At 36.8% G+C, this 27931-nt stretch overlaps 1 protein-coding gene and 1 pseudogene across 1 annotated transcript in view; one reads left to right on the top strand and one right to left on the bottom strand.

Moving 5' to 3' along the window:
• IL1RAPL1 (interleukin 1 receptor accessory protein like 1) overlaps positions 1-27931 on the top strand; it is a 653817-nt gene that overhangs the window by 314141 nt on the left and 311745 nt on the right. The window lies entirely within an intron of this gene.
• Positions 8258-9149, bottom strand: LOC132418041 (very long chain fatty acid elongase 5 pseudogene; annotated as a pseudogene).

Below are 27931 nucleotides of genomic sequence, written 5' to 3'. Positions count from 1 at the left end.
AAGAACTTCAATAGGGTTTACAGGAGCATGTAGCAGTGACTCCCTAGTGTCTGATTATCACTTTTAGTGATGCCAAGATTGATGTGGGTTCAAGTGGTAACCTGATCCCTGCATTGTCAAATTCCCCATCAGCCTCAAGATTCCTAGAATTTAAAGATCCTGGCTAATGATTTTGTCAGAAGACTTATCCGGAGTTTCCTTCCATTCATTCATAGAGCAAACATTTATTCAGCTTTTTCTAAATACTAGGCACTATGCCGGTGCTAGAGACACAAAAAGAAATAAGCCAAGATGCATGTGGAAGAGACAGATAAATGAATAACTTCAGTGCAGTGTGAAAATGTGCAGGAGTAGATGCAGAGTCCTCTGGGAACACAGAGGAAGCAAGGTCCCTAATGATGGCAATCTCTAGCAGTCAGTGGGGAGTTCATCTAAGTCAGGAGCTGCTGGTTATCATGCATTAGCAAACAGCCAACATCCGGGGGAAACTCAGCTATACAGCTTGAATTTCTGCATTTCACAGCCAGCCACCAGAGAAGCTTTCACTAGAGGCTTGATACATCAGACTTTCTGGGTTCATCCTGCTGGCTCCCTCATTTTTTTTAAACTCTAAAGCTCTCATGTCTGCACTGGGCAGCCCTGCTTCAGCCTCTTGAAAAACAGGGCAGGACGCTCTAGGCTTATGCCCTGGTCGATTTGTTTCTTTAGAGCTCCTAAAGTGGTTTGTATCAGTAATTTAAGGAAAAATACTCCAGGTAGTCTGCTTCACAGCCTGGATCCCCACTAATATAGTATTGTCAGTTGAAGAACTGTTGTTTCTTGTCTATTTTGTCACACCCAGTATTGACGCTTTACTAAAGGAAATCAGCTTTCAAATAAGAATGGTGTTGCCTCCTGTTGGTTCAGCTGCTCTGCAAACCACAGATTTTGTAAATTACAAATAAGATCCAATCTTTCAACCCAGAGAGGAGGAAGAGGCCCTATTTTCCCACTGGGCCTTATATTCTAGAGTGAGCCTTTTACTTAATTTCCCAGAGAATACTGAAAATGTTACCAAAAATGCAATAAGAGAACACTGCAAATATTATCTAAAATACATAAGAAAAACCAGAAAATTCATAACTAGCCCTGAAATTATCCTCTTAGGATTTTAATATTAGATTTAAAAACGCTGATTAGCCTGTAAGTTTTCAACCCCACCCCCAAGCAATCAGCAATTGATTTCCTTGCATTCTGTGTGTAAAAATATGATAGACTGGGTAGATTATAAATAACAGAAGTTTATTTCTCACAGTTTTGGGGGCTAGAAGTCCTAGTTCAGGGTGCCAGAATTGTTGTGTGAGGGCCCTCTTCCACGCTGCAGACCTCTTCCTGTGTCCTCACATGGTGGCAGGGACATGGTAGTTCTCTAGGTCTTCTTTTTAAGGGCATTAATCTCATTCATCAGGGTTCCACCCTCATGACCTAATTACGTCCCAAATGTCCTATCTCCTAATACCATCACATTGGGCACTAGGATTTCAACATATGAATTTGGGGGGGGGACACAAACATTCAGACTGTAACACTGGGCCAGTATCCTATGGCATATGATACTTTAAAATGTTTTATTTTGGTAAAGATATTTTTCATGTTATCCTAGGTAGACTAGTTTCTGTGGCTGCTGTGACAACTTAACACAAACTTGGTGGCATAAAACAATATACATTTATTCTCTTTAAGTTCTGGAAGTCAGAAATCCAAAATCAGTTTTACTGGACCAAAATCAAGGTGTCAGTAGGGCTATCATTCCTCTGGAAGCTCTAGGAGACAATCAATTTCCTTGCCTTTTCGAGCTTCTAGAGCTACATTTCTTACATTCCTTTGTCCCTTCTTCCATCTTCAAAACCAGCAGCATAGCATCTTGCATCAGTAACCCACTGATTTCTATCTCTGTAGTCAGATCTCTCTGCCTCCTTCTCAAAAGGAGGTTTATGATTAAATTTAGGGACCACCTGAATAATCCAGGATAATCTCCCCATCTCACAATCCTTAACTTCCTTGTATCCGCAAAGTTCCTTTTGCCATATAAAGTGACATTCACAAATTCCAGGGATTAGGACCTGGCTCTTGGGGGCCAATATTCAGTTTACCATACTAGGTAACAAAAACATTCTTCTCATCTGAAGTATCCATTTTCTCAAATAATCCACCCCCTTTGGTCTACCAAGGTTGTTTCAAACAATATTTTTTCCTCAAGTATGTTAGCTGCCAAACTTATAAATTATTACAGATGGAATCATTGTAGATCTGTAATATACAGCCTGCTGAGCTACACAAACAAGATCCCCTTTAGCTTTCTTTTTTTTTTTTTTTTTTTTTTTTTTTCTTTCCGGTACGCGGGCCTCTCACTGTTGTGGCCTCTCCCGTTGCGGAGCACAGGCTCCGGACGCGCAGGCTCAGTGGCCATGGCTCACGGGCCCAGCCGCTCCGCGGCATGTGGGATCTTCCCGGACCGGGGCACGAACCCGTGTCCCCTGCATCGGCAGGTGGACTCCCAACCACTGCGCCACCAGGGAAGCCCCCCTTTAGCTTTTTATCCCGGTTTGACATACAACATGGTCAAGGGAAGACTGTTTCAATGACTTCTCTAAAACCCCATTGAATACTCAAAATGTCATCCATTATGTTGTTGAGTGTTCCTTATGGAAAAATTCATGATTTTTTTTTTAAAAAGTTGTGTCCCTTAGATTTAAAACTCGAATTTATCTATCCTGATTAACTACAACTAGACATATAGGATTCATACTGATTTTTAAAAATTTGTCTTGACTTCCAGGAAGTACAGGCTAAATTTAGTAGATAATTAAAGTAACTATTCTAGTTAATACTATTGTATAATTATATGTTCTTCACCCACCCCCTCAATAACCATTTCTTCTCTTCCTTACTGTAATGCTTTAGATAATTTATCTTCCGGTCAACAAGCCTATTGCATGGGCCTTTTATTACAGTCTATCTCAAAATCCTTTTTGAAAGCAGCAGACATGAATAAAGCAAACAAACAAATTTGGAAGATATATAGACCCTATGAATTATGGCCCATCTGCAACTTTTTTGAGTGCCAAAGGTATAAATTCAGCGATAAATACATTTTGTTACTACAAAAGCATTTTACAATTGTGTTTCTGTGCGTTATATAGCTTATTAGAATAGATAAATTTAGATGTCAAGGATATGCTAACTAATGCCAATATAGTCTGTAGTTGTCTTGATTTCATTCAATATCTTCCAATTTTAATAATTTACAACTGGTATCAATGACACTAAGAAAACTTTAAATGGAAATGTATATGAGCTGGCTTTTGTTAATATCTTCTGCAATAAAGACACATAAACACAGTTTTGAAATCATAGGTATATTTTCTGAAAGGTTTCCACAGGATAAGGGCTTCATTTTGGAACTATTTTATACAGGTTTCTCCCCTTGCCACCTCCCACTCAGTTTATTAGAACTTAACATACTATCTGACATAAGTGATACATAAATGGAGTAAATAATTTGTGTGTATCAGAGGCCAAGCGTATTGGCTATTGTGGAGGCTTTGAAACCCTGTCCTAGTAGAGAAAAATAAGAAAAAAAAAAAATAAATATAAGGGTCAAAAGTCATTGGCCTGCTTTCTCATTTATTCTCTTAATCTAGTTTCTGATGGTTACTCATCATGTAAGGATTTCTCATTACATTTCCAGAGTTACATCTCCAAGAAACCTAAATGATAACTAACTTAAAAATGCCAATATATTAAGCTTTAATTCAAATACAGCAAAATAAACATGTCTGAATGGGATTTAAGATTTAGAAAAACTTTGATTTATAAAAAGCAATTTAACTCAGAGAACTAAACATTAAATTGTAACTCAGAGACTCTTAGTTCAAATTTCATGTTCACTGACTCATCTATCCTTTTGAGATATCAATATTTTTAAAAATATATTTAACATTATAAGTGGTTAAACAGACCTAATTCTTTCTGTGATTTAAAAGTTATAGCTGTCTTTTAAAACTCTACTGATTCCCAATATTTTCGATTAATAATATATTTTTTTAATTTAAATATGAAATATTTTGAAAAGATAGAAATGGTACAGAATAATATAGTACAGTACCTTTAAAACATTTCTACCCAAAGTTCAGAGTAAGAAAACCTATTTTATATCACATTTACATACATACATAAGTATACAAATAACTGAAGCAAACTATCCACAAAACACTGTTTAGATGTACTGCAGTTTACACTGATATTTCTTATTTTTTTTTACTTTATTCTTTTTAAAAATATAAGCCTCAATCTTTCAAAGTGATTTCAGACCCACAGTACGGGTATCATCCTACAGTTTGAAAACACTGATATACTATTTACATTTATGTATCCACCATTCATTCAGCTTTATAAGATCTTAACATTTTGCCATATTTACTTTAAATAAAAAGAAAATAAAACATTAGATAAATTCCAAGTTCCCCATGTACTCTTTCTTTTCCCTTTTCCTACTTTCACCACAGAAGTAACTGTTATTTTAAATTCGATGTTTGTTTTCATGCATGTTTAACAGTTTTCACTTCCTATAGATGTGAAGAATATAGAGCATAATTTTGCATATTTTAAAGTTTATATAAAGCTATTATGCTCACCTATTCTTCTGAAATTTGTCTTTTTTGGTTTATCATTATGTCTTTTTTAAAATTGAAGTATCGTTAATTTACAATATTTTATTTCATGTGAACAGCATAGTGATTGAGTGTTTTTGAAGATTATACTGCATTATAGTTTATTATAAGATAATGGCTATAATTCCCTGTGCTATAAATAATATCCCTATTTCTTATCTATTTTATACATAGTAGTTTGCATCTATTAATCCCATGTCCCTACTTTGTCCCTCCTTCCTTCCCTCTCCCTTTTGGTAACCACATGTTTGTTTTCTATATCTGAGTCTTTCTATTTTGCATCTACCTTCAGTTATATTATTTTTTAGGTTCCACATATAAGTGATATCATACAGTACTTGCCTTTCTGTCTCTAACTTATTTCACTAAGCATAATATTGTCTAGGTCCAACCACATTGCTGCAAATGGCAGCATTTCATTCTTTTTCTGGCTGTGTAGTATTCCATTGTAATTCTGTTCTGAGTAATTCCATTCCCTTGTTTATCATTATGTCTAGATACGTATCAAGTTTGATACCTGTAGCTCAAGTTCATCCATTTTAAGTGCTCTATAATAGCCCATTGAATAAATATTACTCATTTTTTATTAATCTATTGTGATTGGTAATTTAGAGTTTCTTGTTATTGTGGCAATAATGAACAATACTGTAATGAACATTCACGTACCTGCATCTTTATGCTCAAGAATAAGTGTTTCCCTAGGGTCTATAACTAGAAGTGGAGGCATGAAGCAATAAGACTTGCACGTGTTTGACATATATTTCCAAATTGTTCTTCAAAATAGTTGTTCTGATTTGTGTATGCAGTAGTACTGTCTAAGAGTTTCTATTTCTCCATATCCTTGCCGTTTATAAGTATGATAAAAAATAATGTGATTGAAAATCTTGTGTAATCTTAATTTATATTTTATTGATCAGTAGTGAAGTTGAAAATTTTCATGATCTTTCGTCGAGTTCCCTCTTCTATACATTTTCCCCATTTTCCTAATGGGATATATTTTTTATGTATGTATGCTATGAGTATTTTTCCTCCTTTTTCTATCTTTTACAGTGAGGCCAGGTCTACACTATCAATATTATAGTAAAAATTAATTATTCAAATCAACAAAAGAAAGGTGTCAGACTTGCTATTCATGCTTACAGTCAAAGTGTAGTAGTTTTTCTGGTTTGTTTTAGTTTTGATACTTGGTTCCTCTGCAAGAAGGGCATTTAAAGTAGGGTTTGAGGCCTAAGTTGACCTGAGTTAAGCTCATAATAATAGCTCTCCACTTGGGGTAATGTATAGCACAGACCTACATGTGTTCCTGTATTTCTCATTTTTCAAAACTTCAACAGTGGATCAAATATCTGGTTTGATATTTGATCCAAATACTTGATCCAACAGTGGATCAAATATCTGGTTTGGATAATTTACCTCGGACAATCCATTGTTTCCTTAGTGATTTATTCTTAATATCTTCTCATTACAAATTATTGAGGAAGTCAGTTACAATGTGAATGAAGAAAGCATACATTTAACATATACTTACTATGTGCAGTATGTTGTAGTTGAGGGATGGGTAGATATGGATATTACGATATAATATCTTACTTCAACCAGAACATGGCTTCATTGGGGTCCTAATACCAATATACGTAAATGCAGGGTCTGTATGCTAGATTGGATCTGGATCTCAGGCTTTAGTTCCAGTCTCATCCTTCATGGCCATGCCACCTTAGCATGCCACTTCCTCTGTGGCTTCTAAACACTTAGGTAACTCAAGACCATGTCTACTTTTTTTTTTTTTAGAATGTAAAAAAATGACATGCCAAGTCAAGGTTACAAATTGTTTTTTAATCAAAAACATTTTAATGATTAATGTATAGACATTATTTAACATTGTGGGTATATGCAGATGAGCTAAAGCACACTCTGACAGCACACTATTGAATGTTATAGTTTCTGTAATGAAATATGTAAAGACATTCGCAAGCTAGTACCTAGGAAGACATACACTTACAAATATATACATTCTAGATTTGATAAGGTAAATGTAAACAGATGCTGTGACTCCTTCCAAACAGAAAACCCACAAGACTAATTAAGAGAACCAACTGGCTCCCTATAATATGAATGTGCAAAATTAAAGCATGATAAACTGATATTTACATAAATATCAAACCACCAATTCATTTATACATTGTCAACGACCTTCTCAGATGTGTCATGAGTGGTTCAATGAATGTTTTTTCCTCCAGTGGAGGAGGTATTCAGAGGCTAAATTCCACTACTTTAAAATGACACACACAACAGTCCTTATCTGTTCGATCACGCCTCTAGGGTGTGAGACATGATTTTATGATAAGCGGTCTTATTTTTAAACAAGTATTTCTAGACAAATCTTTAGATTCGAAGCAGGAAAAAAAATTACAGGTGCTATTAGATTTACATTAAACAAACCATCTCTATCCAGTTTCCCAGTTCTCTCATGCTGCAGCTATCTGTTTAATTTTACCTTAAATGTAAGGTCCTTTCCCCACCTTTATTCATTTTGGTAAGCTAGGCACATTTTCAAAAGAAGTTTGTGTCAAAACAGATAGCAGTACAGAAATCAATCCAAATTTGGACCCTGGCAACCAGTTCCCCACTGCTCATCTATGGGACTCTGTCAAATGGTAAACATTTAATCATCTCTCTTGGAAAATATATATCTGCTCTCACAAGTGGAAAGCAAAATGGGCTTTGTCTCCTGTATAAAAACACTTAGCACTTCTGAAATTTAAAACGGGCTACTCATCCTACACACTTCCTAAAATCTTGAAGACAAAGAATATATATTGGAAGTTTCATCAAGACTGCTTTAGAACCCCCCTCCCATTTTACATTATTAATAGTGGCACTCAATAAAAAAAAAAAGATCTATTAAAAAGTTAAACTGACTGTTCCACTAGACTTGAACCTGCCTGATTTAAAGCCAATATTACAAAACTGAAGGTGCCGATTTCACTTGTACAAGTCACTTGAAATTATGTGTCACACGATAGTTTCATAAATCATGGTCTTTGAGTTTTCTGAACGGAGCTATTAGAAATGAATAAAAACTTGAAACATACCCTAATTTAAACTAATAAGCTTTGGGCCCTGCTTTTTAAATTTTAAGGCATGTGTGTTTCTCTACTGTAACAACATTATACAAATTTACAATCACATGCATGATCTACAGTAAAAAAAAAAAAGTGTGGATTACAGTGTTATTAAATTGTGAATCACAATTCAGCACCTATCATGCTATAACTAATGAGGCAACAGCAGTGTTGTGTACTACAACACCTTGCCCTCCACAGTCTAGCGCAAGGGTCAGTGAGAGCCCAGAAATGTTAAAACTCTTATGACTACTTGGAAAATCTGTCTACATTTTCTAGGGGTTTGGAACTGATGGAAGAGGTCCTGCATGAGTCACACTATTGTAGGCCGACTAGTTACAGCACCTGTTAACTAGCATTGGGCACAATTCATACGTGCTTACAATCAGACGACGTGGTTCATAAGCTGTCAACCCTTGGGCCTCAGTCCTTATGCTGCTTCCTCGGCTTCACATTGTTTTCCAGGGAAGAAAAGCTGCTGGTGTGGCCGTTTATGGCCGTCACATAGCCGTTCTGGTGGTCCTTCTGGTGTTCTCTCCTCCGGGAGGCCCCCTTCTTGTTGTAGGTCTGAATATAGAAGTTTGTGAAGAGGGCAACCAGAGAAATCACGTATCCAATCTGTAAATACAACCAACCAAGAGGGAAGGCGCGCGGCTAGATGACCCTGCAGCCGGTCTGGATGATGGTCAGCACAAACTGAAGCAGCTGCCCCTGCGTGATGTACTTCTTCCGCCAGAGGTACGGCCTCATGGAAGGGACGGACGACAGACTGTAGTACGAGTACACGTGGACGTGGATGAAGCTATTAAGTGTGGCACCAAAATAAGAGTGCCACAGGGGACCCAGTTCATCACGAACCACCAGATGTTGAGCATGGAGGCGCGGTGGTACACGTGCAGGACTGTGATCTGGTGGTGGTTCTTGCGCAAGATGAAGAAGGTGTCCATGAACTCGATGAGCTTGGAGAAGTAGTACCACTAGAGCACGCGGGTGATCTTCATGTCTGCTTTTCCTCCACTGCGTGTGCCCTGACAGAAGAAGTTGTACTGGCCCTCCCATACTCCCGTCACTAACTCACAGAACATAGAGAGAGCAGTGTGCATTCAAGGTTATACACCACTAAAATCCCCCGGCAAGAGAACGGCTGCCTATTCTTCATATATTTTGGTCCCAGCCATACAATTAGCAACTATAGGATGGAGCAGAGCAAAGTAGGGATATAATTGTCCAGAAGAAACCATCCTTTTAGTCTGGGATCTCGGGGGCCGAGCAGTGCCTGGTAATAGGTACTAGGTGCTGCATCAGAGTGTTCCATTTTAAAACCTCTTAGGCCGAGGGCGGCTGCGGCTCCAAGAAGTGGCGAGGCGGCGTTGGCGGCGGCATCCGGAGCCAGCCGAGCCAGGAGGAGGCGGGAGGGAGGCACCGGCCAGCAGGACCCGCCACCACAAATTGATATTCATAATGTACATATGTAACTTACTAAGTCCGTACCATAAAAATGACATCTATTGTGCTATTCAAAAGAATAATGGTGAGATTAATTTTTTAAAATATCAGTTCATTGTACCATGTGGTTGGTATGTACTTGTAATTTAACACAAATATAAAGAATATGAATAGCTTTTTTTCAGTTCTATCAGTAGCTCTTTGAGTGAGTATATAAATTCATTTGTAAATGATACCAAATCTAAATTTGAATTCTTCAATCTAAGCCATGGGCCAAGGGGTATCTTGCCCCTCATCCTTCTCCAAATACCATGGAATTGCCTCTGACCTCACCTCAGTTGACTTATTACTCTTAAGCTGTAAAATGATTTGTAAGATCCCATCCATATCTAACATCTCATGGTTTTAAAGACGTTCTCTTCGTAGTTATTTGTGATGTTACAAACATAGGATAAATTTCTTTGGTGAAAGCAGTCTTATTTGACCTTGATGTACCACTTGGCATTTTTGGAAATAGAGCAACTCTTCTGCTATGTTGTTTCAGAGAAAACAAATTCCCATATTATCCCAAACTCTTCAGTATAAGGCTATGAGTATGTTTAATTCTTCATGAAGTTAAGGTTTTTTTGTGATGTGGTGCCAGGAAATAATTTTGTGATAAAACAAACACTTGGTTTAACCAACTAGAAAATACTGGCATCCTACAAACATGAATTCATTAGAGAGGAATTCTGAGCTGCAGCTTTCATAAACTAAAATAGCTATGCTAGTTAATGTCCCAGAAGTTCTTAGTAAATATAAAGTACAAGAAACTGTCAGTGCTTCAAAAGCAGAGATAATATCTTATCCTTTTTATAACCTCAGTTATTAACTAGAACTTGCCACGTAGTAGGAGACCGATAAGAACATTCATGGATTGGAGTGTTAAGTCATTAATTTTCAAACCTATATCCTTTAAATAACAAAGGATTGTCTTCTATTATTTCTCAAAAAGGTGGGTATGTGGCCCATAGGTTTCTTACCTTTGCTTTACATTCCTTTAGAGCTATGATAAACTAAAGCATTTTTTAGGAAAAGTGACTTCTAAAATATTTTTGTTAATGTTTCAAATGTGCAATTATAGTCTGAAGATCATCAGGGCATAGATAAGTGCCTGTGGCATCCATTTTTTATAGTGGCAACCGTTGTTTATGTGTTTCAAGTGCTGCCTGCAGAATTTTTTCTTATATGAGAAATATAAGTAAATCAACATTATAAAGTCTATAGGATCTAAAAAATACAACAAACTAGTGAATGTAATAAAAAAGAAGCAGACTCACAGATATAGAGAACAAACTAGTGGTTGCCAGTGGGGAGAGGGAAGGAGGCAGGGGCAATATAGCGGTATGGGATTGAGAGATACAAGCTATTAGGTATAAAATAAGGTACAAGGATATATTGTACAGCACAGGGAATATAGCCAATATTTTATAATAACTATAAATGGAGCATACCCTTTAAAATTGTGAATCACTATATTATACACCTGTAACTTACATAATATTGTACATCAAGTATACTTCAATTAAAAAAATGAAGTAAAATAAAAGCCACATGAGGCTAAAACGAAAACATATACCTATGCAGATACCAAGAAACAAGTGTGTAGGAGATTGGAATACTGTTTATGACTAGAAAAGCTTGACTATTTTTATTCCTAGATACCTATATGCATGGCACATGCAATATGACATTTGACTATGAAACAGTTTTAGAATAGTTAAGGTGCATTAATTGATATTCATGAAATAACCATGACTGCTACAAGATGGCCATTTGGAAACGTGCCCTAAGACAGGGATCTGCAGACTTTTTCTAAAGGGACCAGATAGTACATATTTTAGTCTTGTGAGATATACAGTTTTAGTCCCAACTACTCAGCTCTGCTTTTGCAGCACAAAAGCAGCCACAGACAATGCAAAAAAAGAATAGGCATGGCTGTGTTCCAATAAAACTTTTTTTTTTTTTTTACAAACACAGACATGGGCCATAGATTGCTGACCCCTGTCCTAAATAGCCATTGACCTCATTCAATTTTAAGAATTTGAAACTTTTAGCAAAAATGTTACAGTTCTTCATATAACTTGTAAGAACAGTACTTTTTAAAAAAATAAATGAATGAATCTCAAAAAAGGAACCTAAGTTTCATTTTAATTATTTGAATGGAAACATGATTTTTTTCTTATATTTGATTATACATGTATTGAGCTAGACTTACTTGCTTTTACCACTAGACCAGCTGTTATTAAATATACTTAGATAGCAATTTTTTAGATTATTTTCCCTAGAATATACTCGAATCTTGGACAAATGTCTCCTTGTCATTGAACTTTAGGTTTCATGTCTGTAAAATAAAGGGTTAGTCATGATTTCTCTAAGGAATCGTCAAACTATACAATTCCATGTTTCTATGGGTGTCATATCATTTGCCAGTAGGAACAATGTCCTTGTTTAGAGACTTCTTTTAAAATTCTTTTATTGAGAATGTCATTTCTCCAAGAGATCTTATTCTCTTTGAAAGTCACTTCTAGTTTCTGTATGAAAAAAATGTCTTTTAAAATCAATACCAGTGAAAGTTAATCAGGGATAGAATGATTACAGGATGCCTTGCTTATCATTGGAAAGCCAAGATAGTGATCTCTGTGATTATCCTCACATCTGATTTGAAAGGACAGAGGGGCAGCTTTTCTGGCCATCCCACTCTTACTTTGTGAAATGTCCCCACTATAATCCCTTTGTAAGAAGGCTGCCTGCCTTTATTACCATATTCTAAAGAGATTAACCAATATTATGCCCAAGTGCCCAGGATATCCCCAGCCCTACTTCCATCTTAAATTTATCACACATTCAACATAGTCATAAAGGGAATAATCAGAAAGTCTTGTCACATCTCATCTCATTATATTATTGTGCATAAGGAAAAATAGTTTTAAGGTATAGAGAAGAATGAATCGGGTCATGCGGCTGCTTCCCGACTGTTCAATTTTTGTCTCCATTGCCTCCATTATTTTTTCTCCCTGAAATGCAGAAATTATTCATATTGAGATACAACAGTTCTCCCCCCCCCCAAACCAAGTCTTCAGTGCCTGCTTCTTTATTAACACATAATAAAAGGTAACTGTAAGGATGTTGATGCAAGTGGCGGGCAAAGATCACCAGGTTTCTTCTTCATACAACCCTCTGCAGGGTTTTGCCTTCCCAGCAATCCCATGTCTGTGGGAACTGGCTTTTCCTCCTCCCTCCTCCTTTTGAATGGTTACAGTGGAAGCAAACACATTTTTATAAAGTGACCCCACCTCATCTGTAGAGATATAGCCAGAGGTTGGCTCCTGACCCAGGCTGAGCTAATCTGAGTCCATTCTCAGGATTTTAGAGTTAGAACTGGGAAATGATCATCCAGTGAAACTTTGAGCTCTTAGATGGAAATGTTGCAAACTCACAGGCTGTTGGCAGTAGATATTTTCTGACGTGTGCTTTAGAAATAGAACCAAAAAGTGATTCTACCGGTGGGGGTGGGGGTGTGGAGAGAGAGAGGGAGGAAAGGAACGAAACAAATATATAATGAGAGGCAGAATTGAGATATGAAGAGCAAATTCTGGTTTCTCCACAGTTTTTGGATAAAGCTCCATTTCACACCATCACCCTGCCCTTGGGTTGTTTGAGATAGCCATATATGCGTTTAAGAAACTACCTTTTGCTAAAACTAGTTCAAACAGGTTTCCATAACTTAAAACCAAAAGAACTAATTGTGAAGTTTATTTTTTACTGTAAACATTCTATGAAATATAGACTATAAATATACAAAAATATTCTTTTAAAGGTGCTAAATTACTGAACAGAATTAATTACCCACAAGATACTCCCCAGAGAAAGAGATCACAAAATGTGTGTGTGTATAATATATTTTTTCAAAAAATAAGTTTTGAGTGCCTTTTGTGAACCAGGCCACAGTGGTAGGTAGGCAACAATGAACAAATACAAAAGTAGTCTATTGGGGGAGACATATATTAACAAAATACTCACAAAAATTAGTAAATGATTAAAGACTATGGAAAATTCTATGGCGGAGAGGTAAGGAACAGGGAGCCAGGTAGAGGAAGCAACATATGTGAAGGCCCTGTAGCTAATTCAAGCAAAGAACTCCAGTGTTGCTAATCCAAAGGATTTTTTTCACAAAGCCATTTATTAATTAGGTCCTGAAAGCATCACTTCTGTTTTCTGATTACCATATTTAGCTCTCATGTAGGAAGAGCATTTTTCGTTTGTGTTCCAAATTTACTTCTCAAATAGTTTAAGACCCCTATTTCCTTACCATTATTCAAGAAAGACATGTAGTATACAATGTTATTTGCACCATCAATTTGTTCAGCAAACTTTCTTTGTAGTCAGATCAAAAAAAAAAAAAAATCATCTCAGGTATATTCATGGTTTTACCATGGATCCGTGAGTGGATTAATGAAATCCTCGTTAGAGAGCTGCAATTGTGGTAGTGTTCCAGCACATTATTCCAGGCCACCAGCTCCATCTCACTCAGGTAGGGTCCAACAAAAGTATGTGAGCCCAGAGCCATGGGAATGTTCATCTCCATCAAAAATTAATAGGAAAAGACACTCTCTTTAGCAAGATTTACTTAGGAAAGCAGCATGCAGTGCTTTCTTGGGCTAGCATCCCTCTGTTCTTAAACCACAACCAATGCTACTGTAACATTTCGGTAGTAATCTAACAAATGGTGTCAAAGATATAAGAGAGAAAAATTATACTTTGTGATTTCTCTAGGTTTCTGAGCAATGCATGAACTCTTTTAACTGTGTACACAAAGAACTGTACATTTAGTTGCCGTGGCACTGCTTATCTGTTGTCTTTAGGAGGAATAAAATGGTACTTTAACTACTGTGACTCATCCCCCTAGGTATAATTGATAAAGCTACCTTTCCTAACTTTGAACCAGAATCCTTCAACGGGCAAAGACTTTTTGTTGCTTTTGTTGTTGTTAAAGAAAAGATACTTGTTCACAAACCTAGGCTTAAACCCATTCTCGACAAATGATAGCTTTAAGCAAAGATCACAGTTTACTGAATCTAACTAATAATTCACATATAATAGATGGACAACAAATCAAATGGCTGTCAGGGAAATAGCATTTTCCCAACATGTGTCCTCTTGAGTTACTATGTCTAAGCACTGACGAATGTTTGCTACTAATGACCCCTGGCACTAATAATGAGGCTCTAATCAAAGATCTGTTACATAACCTGCCCTTGATAAGAAATACTTAGTGTTCCTTAGCATATGGTCAGGGGAGAGTCCAGTGAGTATGGTATGTGAATTTAAAAATTCCTCACTATGCATCTTAGTGATGGAAAGTATGAGTGATTCTAGGACAAACGTGAGACTCCATGTGTATACTGATAGGTGTGACACCCTCGCATAATTATTAAGACTGTCCTCTGTACTCTCATAATACTGTGCCCATGCTTCCATCATGACACTTTTCGCTTTGCTTCATAATTTTCTTTCTACACCATTGAGTTACCAGCTTTTAGAAGTACAATAGGCCATTATTATTATTGCTGTTGTTATTATTATTCTTGATTACCAAGTGCCTAAGAAGGAAAGGCTCAATACATGCTTGCGGTATTATTCTCAAAGAATCTACTTTGAGAAAGCTGTGTTCATTATGTCTTAACATTCTGCAAGAGTTACAAACAGATGAAGCAATTAAGTCTGAGAACCATGGATTACTGGATGTCCAAGATCAACTCTCTTCTAGGGAAATGCCCTGGGTTGAGGTTGGCCTAATAATAATAACTCTGGGGCTTCCCTGGTGGTGCAGTGGTTGAGAATCTGCCTGCTAATGCAGGGGACATGGGTTCGAGCCCTGGTCTGGGAGGATCCCACATGCCACGGAGCAACTAGGCCCGTGATCCACAACTACTGAGCCTGCGCGTCTAGAGCCTGTGCTCCGCCACAAGAGAGGCCGTGATAGTGAGAGGCCCGCGTACCGCGATGAAGAGTGGCCCCCGCTTGCCACAACTAGAGAAAGCCCTCACACAGAAACGAAGACCCAACACAGCAAAAATAAATAAATTAATAAATAATAATAATAATAACTCTGATTTCACCTTATCCAGAGAAGCTTAGGAGAAAACACCCCAGGATTTAGAATGCTCTTTTTAATTTTTTATTAAATTATTGATACCTTTGAGAAGACTCTAGAAGCTACACTTTTGGAAGTCCTTAGGAGCAAAGACAAGTTATTTCTTGGACCTGGCATATATTTCAGAATGAAACAAATGAAACATCCTAACAAATTGTCTTTTTTTTCCTTTTTTTTTAAATTAAAGTATAGTTGATTTACAATATTGTATTAATTTCTGCTTTACAGCAAAGTGATTCAGTTATACATATATATACTTTTTTGTATTCTATTATGGTTTATTAAAGGATACTGAATATAGCTCCCTGAGCTATATAGTAGGACCTTGTTGTTTATCCATTCTATATATAATAACTTACATCTGCTCACCCCAACCTCCCACTCCATCCCTCCCCCAACCCCCTCCCCCTTGGAAACCACAGGTCTGTTCTCTATGTCTATGAGTCTGTTCCTGTTTTGCAGATAGATTCATTTGTGTCATATTTTAGATTTCACCTATAAGTGATATCATGTGGTATTTGTCTTTCTCTTTATGACTTACTTCACTTAGGATGATAATCTCTAGTTGCATCCATGTTGCTACAAATGGCATTATTTCACTCCTTTGTATGGCTGAGTAGTATTCCATTGTATATATGTATCACATCTTCTTTATCCATTCATCTGTCAATGGGCATTTAGGTTGTTTCCATGTCTTGGCTATTGTGAATACTGCTGCTATGAACATAGGGATGCATGTATCTTTTTGAATTATAGTTTTGTCTGGATATAGGCCCAGGAGTGGGATGGCTGGGTCATATGGTAGTTCTATGTTTAGTTTTCTGAGGAACCTCCATACTGTTTTTCATAGTGGCTGTACCAACTTACATTCCAACCAACAGTGTAGGAGGGACTCCTACATCCTCTCCAGCATTTGTTATTTGTTGAGTATTTAATGATGGCCATTCTGACCAGTGTGAAGTGGAACCTCATTGTAGTTTTGATTTGCATTTCTCTAATAATTAGAGACGTTGAGCATCTTTTCATGTGCCCATTGGCCGTTTGTATTTCTTCTGTGGAAAAATGTCTATTTAGGTCTCCTGCCTATTTTTCTTTTTTTTAATTTTTAAAAATTTATTTATTTCATTTATTTATTTTTGGCTGTGTTGGGTCTTCATTGCTGTGTGCAGGCCCGCTCTAGTTGCAGTGAGTGGGGGCCACTCTTTGTTGCGGTGCGCAGGCTTCTCATTGCGTGGCCTCTCGTTGCAGAGCATGGGCTCTAGGTGCGTGGGCTTCAGTAGATGTGGCTTGCAGGCTCAGTAGTTGTGGCTCGCAGGCTTAGTTGCTCCACGGCATGTGGGATCTTCCCAGACCAGGGCTGAAACCCGTGTCCCCTGCATTGGCAGGTGGATTCCTAATCACTGAGCCACCAGGGAAGCCCCCTTCTGCCTAATTTTCAACTGGGTTGTTTGTTTTTGGTTCTTGAGTTGTATGAGCTGTTTGTATACTTTGGAAATTAAGCCCTTGTTGGTCACATCATTTGCAAATATTTTCTCCCATTCTGTAGGTTGTCTTTTCATTTTGTTTATGGTTTCCTTTGCTGTGCAAAAGCTTGTAAGTTTGGTTAGGTCCCATTCGTTTATTTTTGTTTTTATTTCTTTTGCCTTGAGAGACTGACCTAAGAAAACACTGATTCGTTTTATGTCAGAGAATGTTTTGCCTATGATCTCTTCCTGGAGTTTTATGGTGTCACGTCTTATGTTTAAGTCTTCAAGGCATTTTGAGTTTATTTTTGTGTATGGTGTGAGGGTGCATTCTAACTTCATCAATTTACATGCAGCTGTCCAACTTTCCCAACACCATTTGCTGAAGAGGCTATCTTTTTCCCATTTTATATCCTTGCCTCCTTAGTTGAAGATTAATTGACCGTAGGTGTGTGGGTTTATTTCTGGGCTCTCTTTTCTGTTCCATTGATCCATATGTCTGTTTTTGTGCCATTACCACACCGTTTTGATTACTATAGCTTTGTAGTATTGTCTGAAGTCTGGGAGAGTTATGCCTCGTGCTTTGTTCTTTTTCTTCAGGATTGCTCTGGCAATCCTGGGTCTTTTATGGTTCCATATAAATTTTAGGATTCTTTGTTCTAGTTCTGTGAAAAATGTCATGGGTAATTTGATAGGGATCACATTAAATCTGTAGAATGCTTTGGGTAATATGGCCATTTTAACAATATTCTTCCAATCCAAGAGCATGGGGTATATTTCCATTTCTTTGAATCACCTTCAGTTTCCTTTATTAACATTTTATAGTTCTCAGCATATAAATCTTTCACCTCTTTAGTCAGGTTTATTCCTAAGTATTTTATTTTGGGGGGTGCAATTTTAAAAGGTACCCTAACAAATTGTCTTGAATCAGATAACTCCCTGACAGAAACGAGGCAAAGTTTTCATCACTAATTTTGCCTTTGCAATAAAATTCCTAAGAAAGAAGTTAATTTGGCAATGGTGAAACAAAAAATTCTGCAGCATCAACACTGCAGATACAAATGGTACTGAAGGTAGTAAAATTGAGAAGTATGCATCTTTTATCTTAGTAGTAATTTTTATATTAAAAACTCACCACCCAAACTGTACTAAAGTTATTGTAGGTTATACAAAGGTTTTGAGAAATATGGATGTGATAATGTAAAAGGGATTAAAATTTTATATTCTGTGAGATTTTACAATTTATTTTTCTTCCATGATATAGAAACAAGTACTGAAATCTCAAAGTTATTCCACATAGTAATACTGTAAATACAATAATGTATTATATTTAGAAAACTTGACTCAATTTACTACTTAGAAAAGTAAGTAGTAGTATTTTGCATAGTTTAATGGTTGGCTTTCTAAACAAATGCATTTAGTTCCTATTCTCCCATGATAACCTCTATGTTACCTTGTATAATTCTTTGTGATCTTTGTTCTCTGTTTTAGTTTCTCTAACCACATCTAATTTTGATTTAATTAAAAAATCAGATCCCTCCCTGTGACTGTGGACCTCTTCCTAGCTTGGTGGCCATCCCAAAGTCATTTCTGTATCTTCCATTCCCAAGTGGCCTGCAATGTTCGTCTGGAATCCATTCAATCCTGTTTCCATTCAACAATACTCAGTATATTGGGGAAATTTTCCATCTTCTTTTTTAAAAAATATCTTAATATACCTAAATTATGGTATGGTAAGACTCCATTAATTCAAGCTAATTGGGGAGAAGGTGACTTGAATTTATAGGGAAAGAGTTTGTTGTTGTAGTTGTCTCGCTATTGTATAATTTAACTTCAGTGTTTTTACTTGGAGTGATATCTGAAGTCAAGAGCTGTGGAGTGGCTTTCTATTAGAGAGCCTTCCTGTTTACTAGGTAACATGGTATTTGAATGTAAAGAGGGACCTCTCATAGGTTGAAAAAGTTTGTTGCCCTTAGTAAGCTGAGTGATCTCTGAAATCTTGTTTACATTGTCTAACAGCATATTAAATTTATTAATAGGAAAAAGCATACCATAAATAACGTTCCTATTTTTATGACTCAAACAATGCATTAATTTTCTAACTTGATCTTGTAAGAAAAAAAAGTTCAAACAGGATAATATTATGTGGGAAACTTATGTAAACTTATGCTATTTTACCCAGAAATCTTAAGAATCACCAGTACACCTGTGTAACTGCTGGTGTCTCATTTGAAATGAACCATTTAACCGTCCATAGAAAGTAGTTTCTCCAGATATTATTTAAATGGATACCAGGTTTAAATATTTAACTTTTATATGTCCTTTGTCTTATTATTCAGTTTACACTTTGACTTTTTAAAATGTTAAGGGTGCATTGAAATTGTACATTTTAGGTTTAAATAGCTGAATCATAGGTGGGCAGCTATTAAAAATATGCCCTATTATGAGAACTTGTATCGTGACAGGAATAATATCAGTGAATGGCCAAATTAGATTACAACCTTTAACTAAACAAGCACTTCTTGTAATTGTGATTGTCTTGGGGCTAATGTATGTGACTATGACATTTGTTTCCACCATGATTTGATACCTATTTGAAAAGACATGCTATATGTCACAGGTATTCAGTTAAAATATTTCAGTGTAATTATAGCTAATTAAATCATACACACAATCACAAAACTCCATTCAAGAAATACTTGGTACAAATCTAAAGCATACTAAAAGGAGTAAAATTTAGTGTGAAGGGTCAGATAGCGCTGCCCTTGATCTTCCCAAGAGATTCTAATCATTGTCGACTGAATTTCTAGATGTTAATTAATGTGACACAGAAATCAAGCCCTGTCTCCCCTTACTTTGACTAATTATACATTTATTTGAGTTTTAAGTTCCTTCCATTCAATTTCAAAATGGTGCCTTAAGCTTATAAAGCCCCTCAGAAGCTTAAGGATAAGGCAGATGTAGTTTGGGTTGTAATTTTAAATAAACTATTTAAGTTATTTCATTGAATTCAGTGCTGCTAAAAGTAAGTATTCTTGGTTTTGTGGGTACTTGAAAAAAAAACATGTATCTTAAAGTTGTTCATTTTCATAGGATCATAAGACTGCTAATACTCTGGTGATAATGAGTTCGAATGGATTGAAATAGCATTCTTCATGTTATGCTGATGATGTGTTGTGTGTTAGCATTGTCATCTGTGTAGACAAGGAGGTGCCCCATGGTCACTTCAACACATGTGAGCTTTACCTGAGTAAGAGTTTCAGGAGTAGACAGGAATCATGTCATTTTTCAGCCTTTTCCAAACCTTTATAGTGATGCAGTATTGAATGGATGTACAAGACACTAATGATTTCATGTTAGTCAACACCATGCCACATATATTTGGCTGCACATGATATCCATTCATAATGACACCAGCAAGATACCTAAACATTCCTGAAAAACCCCAGATACTGATAATGGAATGTATATTAACACAATCATTTTGTAAAACTGTTTATTAGTGTCTACTAAATCTGAACATCTACAACCTATCCATCCCCTCCTAGGTCTATATCCAGCATACATACAAAACAAGTACATGAACGTTCATAGCAGCACTATCTGTAGTGGCCTCAAATTGAAAACTACCTAAAGGTCCATCACCAGTAGCAGGAATAAATAAATTGTGGTGTGGTCACCTAATAGAATAATTTACATTGATAAAAATGAGTGAACTCTGTTATACACAATAATGTGAATGAATCTCATAAACATAATATTATATGAAAGACACCAGGCTGAAAGTGTATATAATATATGATTTCATTTATCTAAATTTTTAAAATAACAAGCAAATATTGTTGGACATCAGGATAGTGATTACCTTTGCTTAGGGGAGAAGTGATGGCAAGGGACCATGAAGAAAACCTCTGGGATGTTGATATACTGTTCTGTTTCTTGATCTGGTTGCTGGTTAAATAGGTATGTTCAGTTTGTAATGATTCATCAAGATATATACTTACGATTTGCGCATACACACACACACACACAGATACACTCATACATAGATATATAAAATACTTCAATAAGAAAATTAAATTATTGAAAAGTTCTGAGGTTAAATATGTTAAATTGAGCCCAAGTGTTCATCTGTGCTTGTATTAGTGTCCTAGGGCTACTATAACAAATTACCACAAACTGGGTGGCTTGAAACAACAGAAATTTAGCCTCTCACAGTGCAGAAAGCCAGAAGTCCCAAATCAAGGTATTCGTAGAGTTGGGGTTTTTTTGGAGGATCTGCGGGAGAATCTGTTCCATGTTCCATGTGGCTCTCCTGCCTTCTGGTGGCTGCTGGCAATCCTTGCCATTCCTCGGCTTGTAGACACATCACTCCAATCTCTACTTCCTTCTTCACATGAATACCACCCCCCACCCCGCCCCGTATTTCTTCTCTGATATGAACACAGGCCTTTGGATTTAGGGCCCGCCTGGGTAATTGAGATTATTATCTTAATTACATCTACCTTTTTCCAAATAAGGTGGCATTCACAGGTTCTAATAATCTTTTAGGGGGGCCACCATTCAATCTGCTGCCGTATTCCTTCCTCAAACTGCATGCAAATCATAGAAACAGAAATAGAAAAATATTACACAGACAAAAAATATGAGAAGAGAGGAAAACACAAGAGATAGTTTCAAGATTTTGGAAGATGGAAAGTAAGTATTGGTTGATTTAGCAGAATGCAAGAAGTTAAAATTGGGTGTCAGTAGAAAGCAATTACAAGCAGATGCAGGGTTTGGAGATACCAAGTACTTCTGGATGCAGGGGTAACAAGTGAGGCAGAAAATAGTAAGTTTGGTTGAAAGTCTATAGAAGGAAGTTAAAGATATCCTCCCCTGGCCTAGGCATCCAAGTGAGTAATTATCCCATACCTAGGCGGACAGAAAATGAACAATCCATATGAAAGAGAAGAATCAAAGTGGCCCTAGGCTTGTGGAACTGAGGAATTGCCCAGGTAGGGAGGGAGGCGCTGTACTGAAACAAAGGGATTAAGAAACAGTCCATATTTTGAATGGTGCTGACACCCTCCCCCCACCCTTCTATGTTCTAGTCAGGAGCTTAGAGGTTTCTTATCTGGGGAAAACTGCAGCCAAAGAGAAAAGAGCTGCAAACGAAAGGACTAAAGTCCACTTTTCAGCCACCATACACACAGAGCTTTCATTCTGTCAGCCAAGAGTTACAGTGTATTTGAGGAAAGCTCACAATGTAAAAGAGATTTTTTTTAAAAAACATACAGATAAAAAGAACTGTGAGGAAACAAAGACTGTTCAGGAAGATGAAAGCTTAAAAAAATTATAATGAATATTCCCCAATACATTAAAGAAGCAATTTATAACATCCAGGATACTATAAAAATGGACATTCAGGGAACTCATAAGAACTTTTGAAAGATTATTATAGCACAAATCTTCCAGAGTGTAAAACAAATTATCAAAGAGAGGAGAAGATTTTTTTTTCAAAAGGAGATCAGTACAGGAGGTCTAATTGGAATTTTAAAGACCTGGGGAAAATGGAGAAAAAATAGAGAAGAGGAACTTATAAAATAAGTAACGTAAGAAAGTTTTTCTTAATTGATAAACTTAATTTTCCATATTTAAAGGGTTCAGTGGGTGATCAGCAGAAGGCATTCAGGATTATTCATATCAAGGCATGTCTGCCAAAAGTTTTAGGACACCAAGGGTAAAGATTCCAAAAACTTTCCAAAAGGGAGTGGAGAAAGGTCATATACAATGTCACGGGAATCAGCATACACTGGACTTCTCAAGAGCAACATTTGAAGCCAAAACTCAACTAAGTAATGTCTTCCAAATTTTGAGGAAAAATTACTACTTTCTACCTACAATTCTTTATATAGCCAATTAATCAGTTAACCTACAAGAACAGATGTATAGAGGTTTTCAGAAGTACGAGATCTTAAAAATATATCTTTAGTATACTGTTTCACAAGAAGGTCCTAGGGGACATATTTTGCCAAAATGAGTGAATAAACCAACAAAGAACGGTTAAGAATCAGAAAACAGGGTACACGGGAAAGGAGAGGAGAGGAAACCTCTGGAGAGAAATATATTGCTGACAAGTAATAGAGAAAACAGAAACATGAAAGAAAATGATTTTCAGTGAAAGAAGCCAATAGGAATTTAGATGATGTACATATAAGTGGAACGCTCCCAGAAAAGCAAACCACTCAAGATCTCTGAACACTTGCTGTATGTTTCTGCCTTTTCTGTTTCTTCTTGACATGCCCTTTCTCCATCTTCATTGTTGCTACACTAGTCCTTAAGAGACCCAACTCAAGATGTAATCTTTGCCAAAATGTAGGGGAGCATCTCTATGTCTTTGGTTAAGGAAAGCTTTCTTAACATAGATACAAAATACAGCCATAAAAATAGAAAGTAAAATCTGACCACATTATAATTTTAAACTCTTGTGAAGCAAAAAAATTTCATAAACAAGTTTAAGAAGGTGACAAAATGGAAAATTGTATTTCCATTGGTTATCATGATAAAAACTTGGTACATAAAATATATCAAGAATTCCAAGTCAATAAGAAAGATACACAATAAAATAAATTCATGCAAAAATGGTCAAAGTTGTAGCATATAATTCACAGGTGAAAAAATCCAAATATGAGAGGATGGGCAACTTCACTTTTATTAGTGCAAAAGAAATTAAAACAATAATGAGTTATCCGTTTAACCCATCAGATTAATTTTAAAATGTAATTAGAAAATCTGGTTATCAGTTGTTGGGGAAAATGTGGGGAAAATTGTTAGGAAAAATGTGGGAAAAAAATTATACTCTCAGATGCTGCTAGTGGAAGTATAAATTGGTGCTGGGGAAAATTGTTAGGAAAAATGTGGGAAAAAAAATATACTCTCAGATCCTGCTAGTGGAAGTATAAATTGGTGCAACCATTTTGGGGAACTATTTGGCAGTAGCCCATAAAATTGTAAAACTGTATGCTAGGATGCATATATATATATTTTATTGCATAGCATATAACAGCAAAAAACTAGAAGCAATATGTCAAAAGTGAACACCATAACTAAAACATATATTACAGAATACTAAACAGCAAAGGAAAGAGAGAAACTAGATTTCTCTATATATCAACATCAGTAGATACCCAGAACATAAACTTCAAGTGTGAATAGAAGACCCCAGAATGTTATACACAAAGATAGATGGATAGAGTGACTGATTGATATTTATATAATAGTAATTGATAAGTTCAATTAAATACAGCCCGAAATTATAATAGTGGTTGCTTCTGGTAATTGGGAAAGGGAGTCCTGGTCATGGTTTAAGGGGAATTAAGCTGTTTTAGTCATGCCTTATTTCTTTAAAAATAATTTGAAGCAAGTATGACAGATGTTAAAGTTGATAGATCTGGATTGGGGTGAGGTACATGTATATTTTAAGAAATATTATTCTTTGTATTTTAATGAGATTTTTTTCTCAAAGACAAAATGATGCCTTTTCTGTGAAGCCTTCCTTGATCTCTAAGCCAAACATCACCTCTGTCACTGCTGTCTCTATAGCTCTCTTATGAGTTATGCTATTCTGCTTATTGGGTTTGTCTCTTACATTAAATTGAAAAATTCCTTATTGAAAAAATGGTGTCTTGTTCCTTTTTGAATCCGTCCACAACACCTGGACAGATAGCTGATACATAGTTAACACCCAATAAGACTATTAAACAGAACAGAGAAAAAATAGGTTGGTTTACATAGAAATACTTGCCTCACTTTAGGTGACGCTAGAAAAATTTCAAATTTTCAACTTTTCTGTACTTCTCTTTGCATAATGGACCTATGTTTTCTGCCAACTTCAATTGACATTCTTTCAGAATAGATCTCTAATAAAAGTGAAATTACAGTGTTTTATGTTCATATGTTCCTTAGCATGTTGAAGATGCTCCAGACAGTAATTACCAAAACAAACCTAGGCTAGCATGGTGATTAAAAGCATCTGCTTCAGTTTCTCCTTTCTCAGAAATACATATTCTTTTTCCTAATGCTGAGTTCTAGACTGTTGAATGGGATGTGGCATTTTTCTTGGTTACTCTTTTGTGTCACTTTGGCTCTGTTGACCACTTTAGTAATGTTAACTTCTGCCTGTCAACACTAATTAACAATTTTTTTTAACATATACTGGGTCCACAACAGAATTTCAGTTTCCTGCTGTTCATTTAGAGTCTACTTGTTAAGCAAAGCTTGAATACAATATGGCATTTGCTTTGCAGTGTTTTTTTTTTTATAATTTCAAGTTTCAAGGCTTCAGTTTTTCCACTCTCATAAATAAAACATAACGCTTTTGTTTTTTTCAAAGTTATCAGAGTTTGTGCAGTTGAACAATGCCCAACTTGCACATGAGTACTTTTGAAAATACATATGGTGGATATATAAGTACATATGTGAATTCATTTGGCTCCGATGTGAATTTATTAAATGTGCTATGCCGAGTTATCTTTTATCAAAAGAACTGTTAGTAAGTGAAGATATCAAGTGCGCTTCCTCATACATACATAAAATGCTAAATTTAGGTTTTAATGCTGGCTTTTAAAGTGACTTTTTTGCCTGCTACTTATACTAAAAGACTGCCTTTATTCTTGAAAGTGAAATGTGTTTTTAAAGAATACTTTTCTTAATTTTTTTAGATTCCTTTTGTTGTTGTTTTCAGCTTTCTCTGCTGTTTCAGACTTAGGACCAGATATGCCCAACTGCAATGGCCCCCTCAACCATTATCTGGCTTTCCTTTGAGGCAGTACTTTGCACAGAGCGTGTTTTCTTAGCTGGTTGACTCCTGTGATTGCTGGACTATATGTGCTGTGTGATGTGTCTCACAATTGGATCTGACTAGTGATCCTGGCACTTTGAAAGTGTTCTTTTCAGGTACCTTTTCACCCATACACACAAAAGATGTGCTGATGATAGCACTGACTTTTCAGAGTGATCTTTTCATCATAATTAACATTAAAAAAATTCCCTGAGTTGAAATATACAATCCCGCGTGGCTTTGATGCTTCTGTAGTTAAGAAAGGCAGGAACAGCCTTGGGGAATACTTGCTGACTTGGCAGCATAAAGCAAGTCACATGTACCTCCAGATGAGCAGAAAAACAAGCTGATTTCGTTCATTTTACCCCCCATATTACATGGACTGGCTGGTCATTTACTTATGTTGTCAAAACTGACCCTTAAAGACAATTAATCTGGCTAAAATTCAAGTACTTTATACCCATAGTATTAGATATGCTTCTGAAGTTGCTAGGGTTTTAAGGCAGGAGCTATATTATGGGTGCCTGGCATTTTGCAGGCTCTTATGAGCACACTGTTAGGCATTCAGGTATTAGAAGGGTTTTGGAAATCCTGCTCAGCCCCTGGCATCTTATCAACCCTCTCTCGATCGCTAGTCCAGCTGTTCAATTAAAAGAAATGAAGCTGAAGAGGCATCAGCGTGGCTCCAGCTGGTGCTATGGAGGTTGGCGTTATGCTACCAGATAATGCACGCATTCTTTTTACTGATGTGGAAGGCTGCTTTGCTGTGTACTTCTCAGGCTGTCAGAAAGATTGATTCTTGAAATAGTTTGAAAAAATGCTAAGTACTAGCTACTTTGGGTATTTACCCAGGGGCATTGCAGCTGCCTGACATTGCTGCATGGCAGCTGAGCAGTAATCGGTGCTATTTCTCTGATTTGTTTGTCTTGGTCAGCATCTGAGAGGAAGGAGGTTCAAACCCAGAGTGGGGCCCTCCTCCCGCAGTGATCTCATCCAGGCCATGGCTTTAAATATTCTCTGAGTTGCTAATGACTCCCAAATTCATTTCTTTGGCCCTGATGTCATCCGTGAATCTCAGACTCATACATCCAGCTGCCTGCTAAGTAGCTCAGATTTGATGTTTAAGAGGTATCTCAAAGTGAAAATGAACAAAACCAAGCTCCCGATCTGTCCATCCACATGCAGCCCCAGTTGCTCCTCCCAGCATCTTCCCACAGCAGTAAGTGGAAACTCCTTTCTTGGAGTTACTCCAGCCAACGCCTTGCAATCAGCCTTGAATCTCCCCAACCCTTTACCTCGTGTCCCGCATTCCAAGGATCTACCTTGAAAGTAGAGTCAGTACGTGAACACTTCTCTGCCTCTGCCACTGCTGCTGTAATCCAAACCAACAAATCTCATCTGGACTATTGTGATTGCCTCCTAACATGTCAACCTGCTTTCCCATCCCAGCAGTGGATTTTCCCACAGCCGCAAAAGTGAACCCTAAAACACGAGTTCGATCATGTTATTCTCTTCTCAGAAATCACCAATGACTTTCAATCCCTAGGTCCAAACCACATGTGCAGAGCCGTAAGTGATCTGGCTCTCTGGTATTTCTCTAACTTCACACCGTTCTGCTGTTTCCTTAGCTCATTTCCTCAACTCATTCGCCTGTGTATACAATGGAGTCTTCACTACTCCTCACATATTCCAGGCATGGTCCCGCCTAAGTGTTTTTGAAATTGCTCTTCTCTTCACTTGGAATGCTGTTCTCCTGGATATTTACATGGCCTCTATCATCACTTCCTTTAGGTTTCCACTCAAATGTCTCTTTATCAGTAAGGATCTTCCCTCACCAGCCTTTATAAAAGACAGCACTGCTACTCTTACCTTGCTATATTTTCTTATTTGCCTCTGTAATCTCCCTGTGTCTTTCCCCTCTGCATGCAGGCTTTGTTTCGTTCACTGCCAATTCTCCAGCACTAAGAACAGTGCCTGGTGCACAGAGGTCTTCAGTGAGTATGTGCACAAAGCACACCCATCAGACTATTCGTTCTACCTCAGTCTCCACCAGCTGTAAAATAGTACTTAAAGTACCTGGTTCTTTTGTTATTTTCATGAGAATAGCTCTGCGGTATCTTAGCTCTTCAGTAGAAAAGCCCATTCAAATCCAAGCGCTCACGGAGCTCATC

This window comes from Delphinus delphis, chromosome X (assembly GCF_949987515.2).
Source record: "Delphinus delphis chromosome X, mDelDel1.2, whole genome shotgun sequence".
NCBI lineage: Eukaryota > Metazoa > Chordata > Mammalia > Artiodactyla > Delphinidae > Delphinus > Delphinus delphis.
Note: the sequence above shows the minus strand (reverse complement) of the source record. Positions and strands in the feature narration are given on the sequence as shown.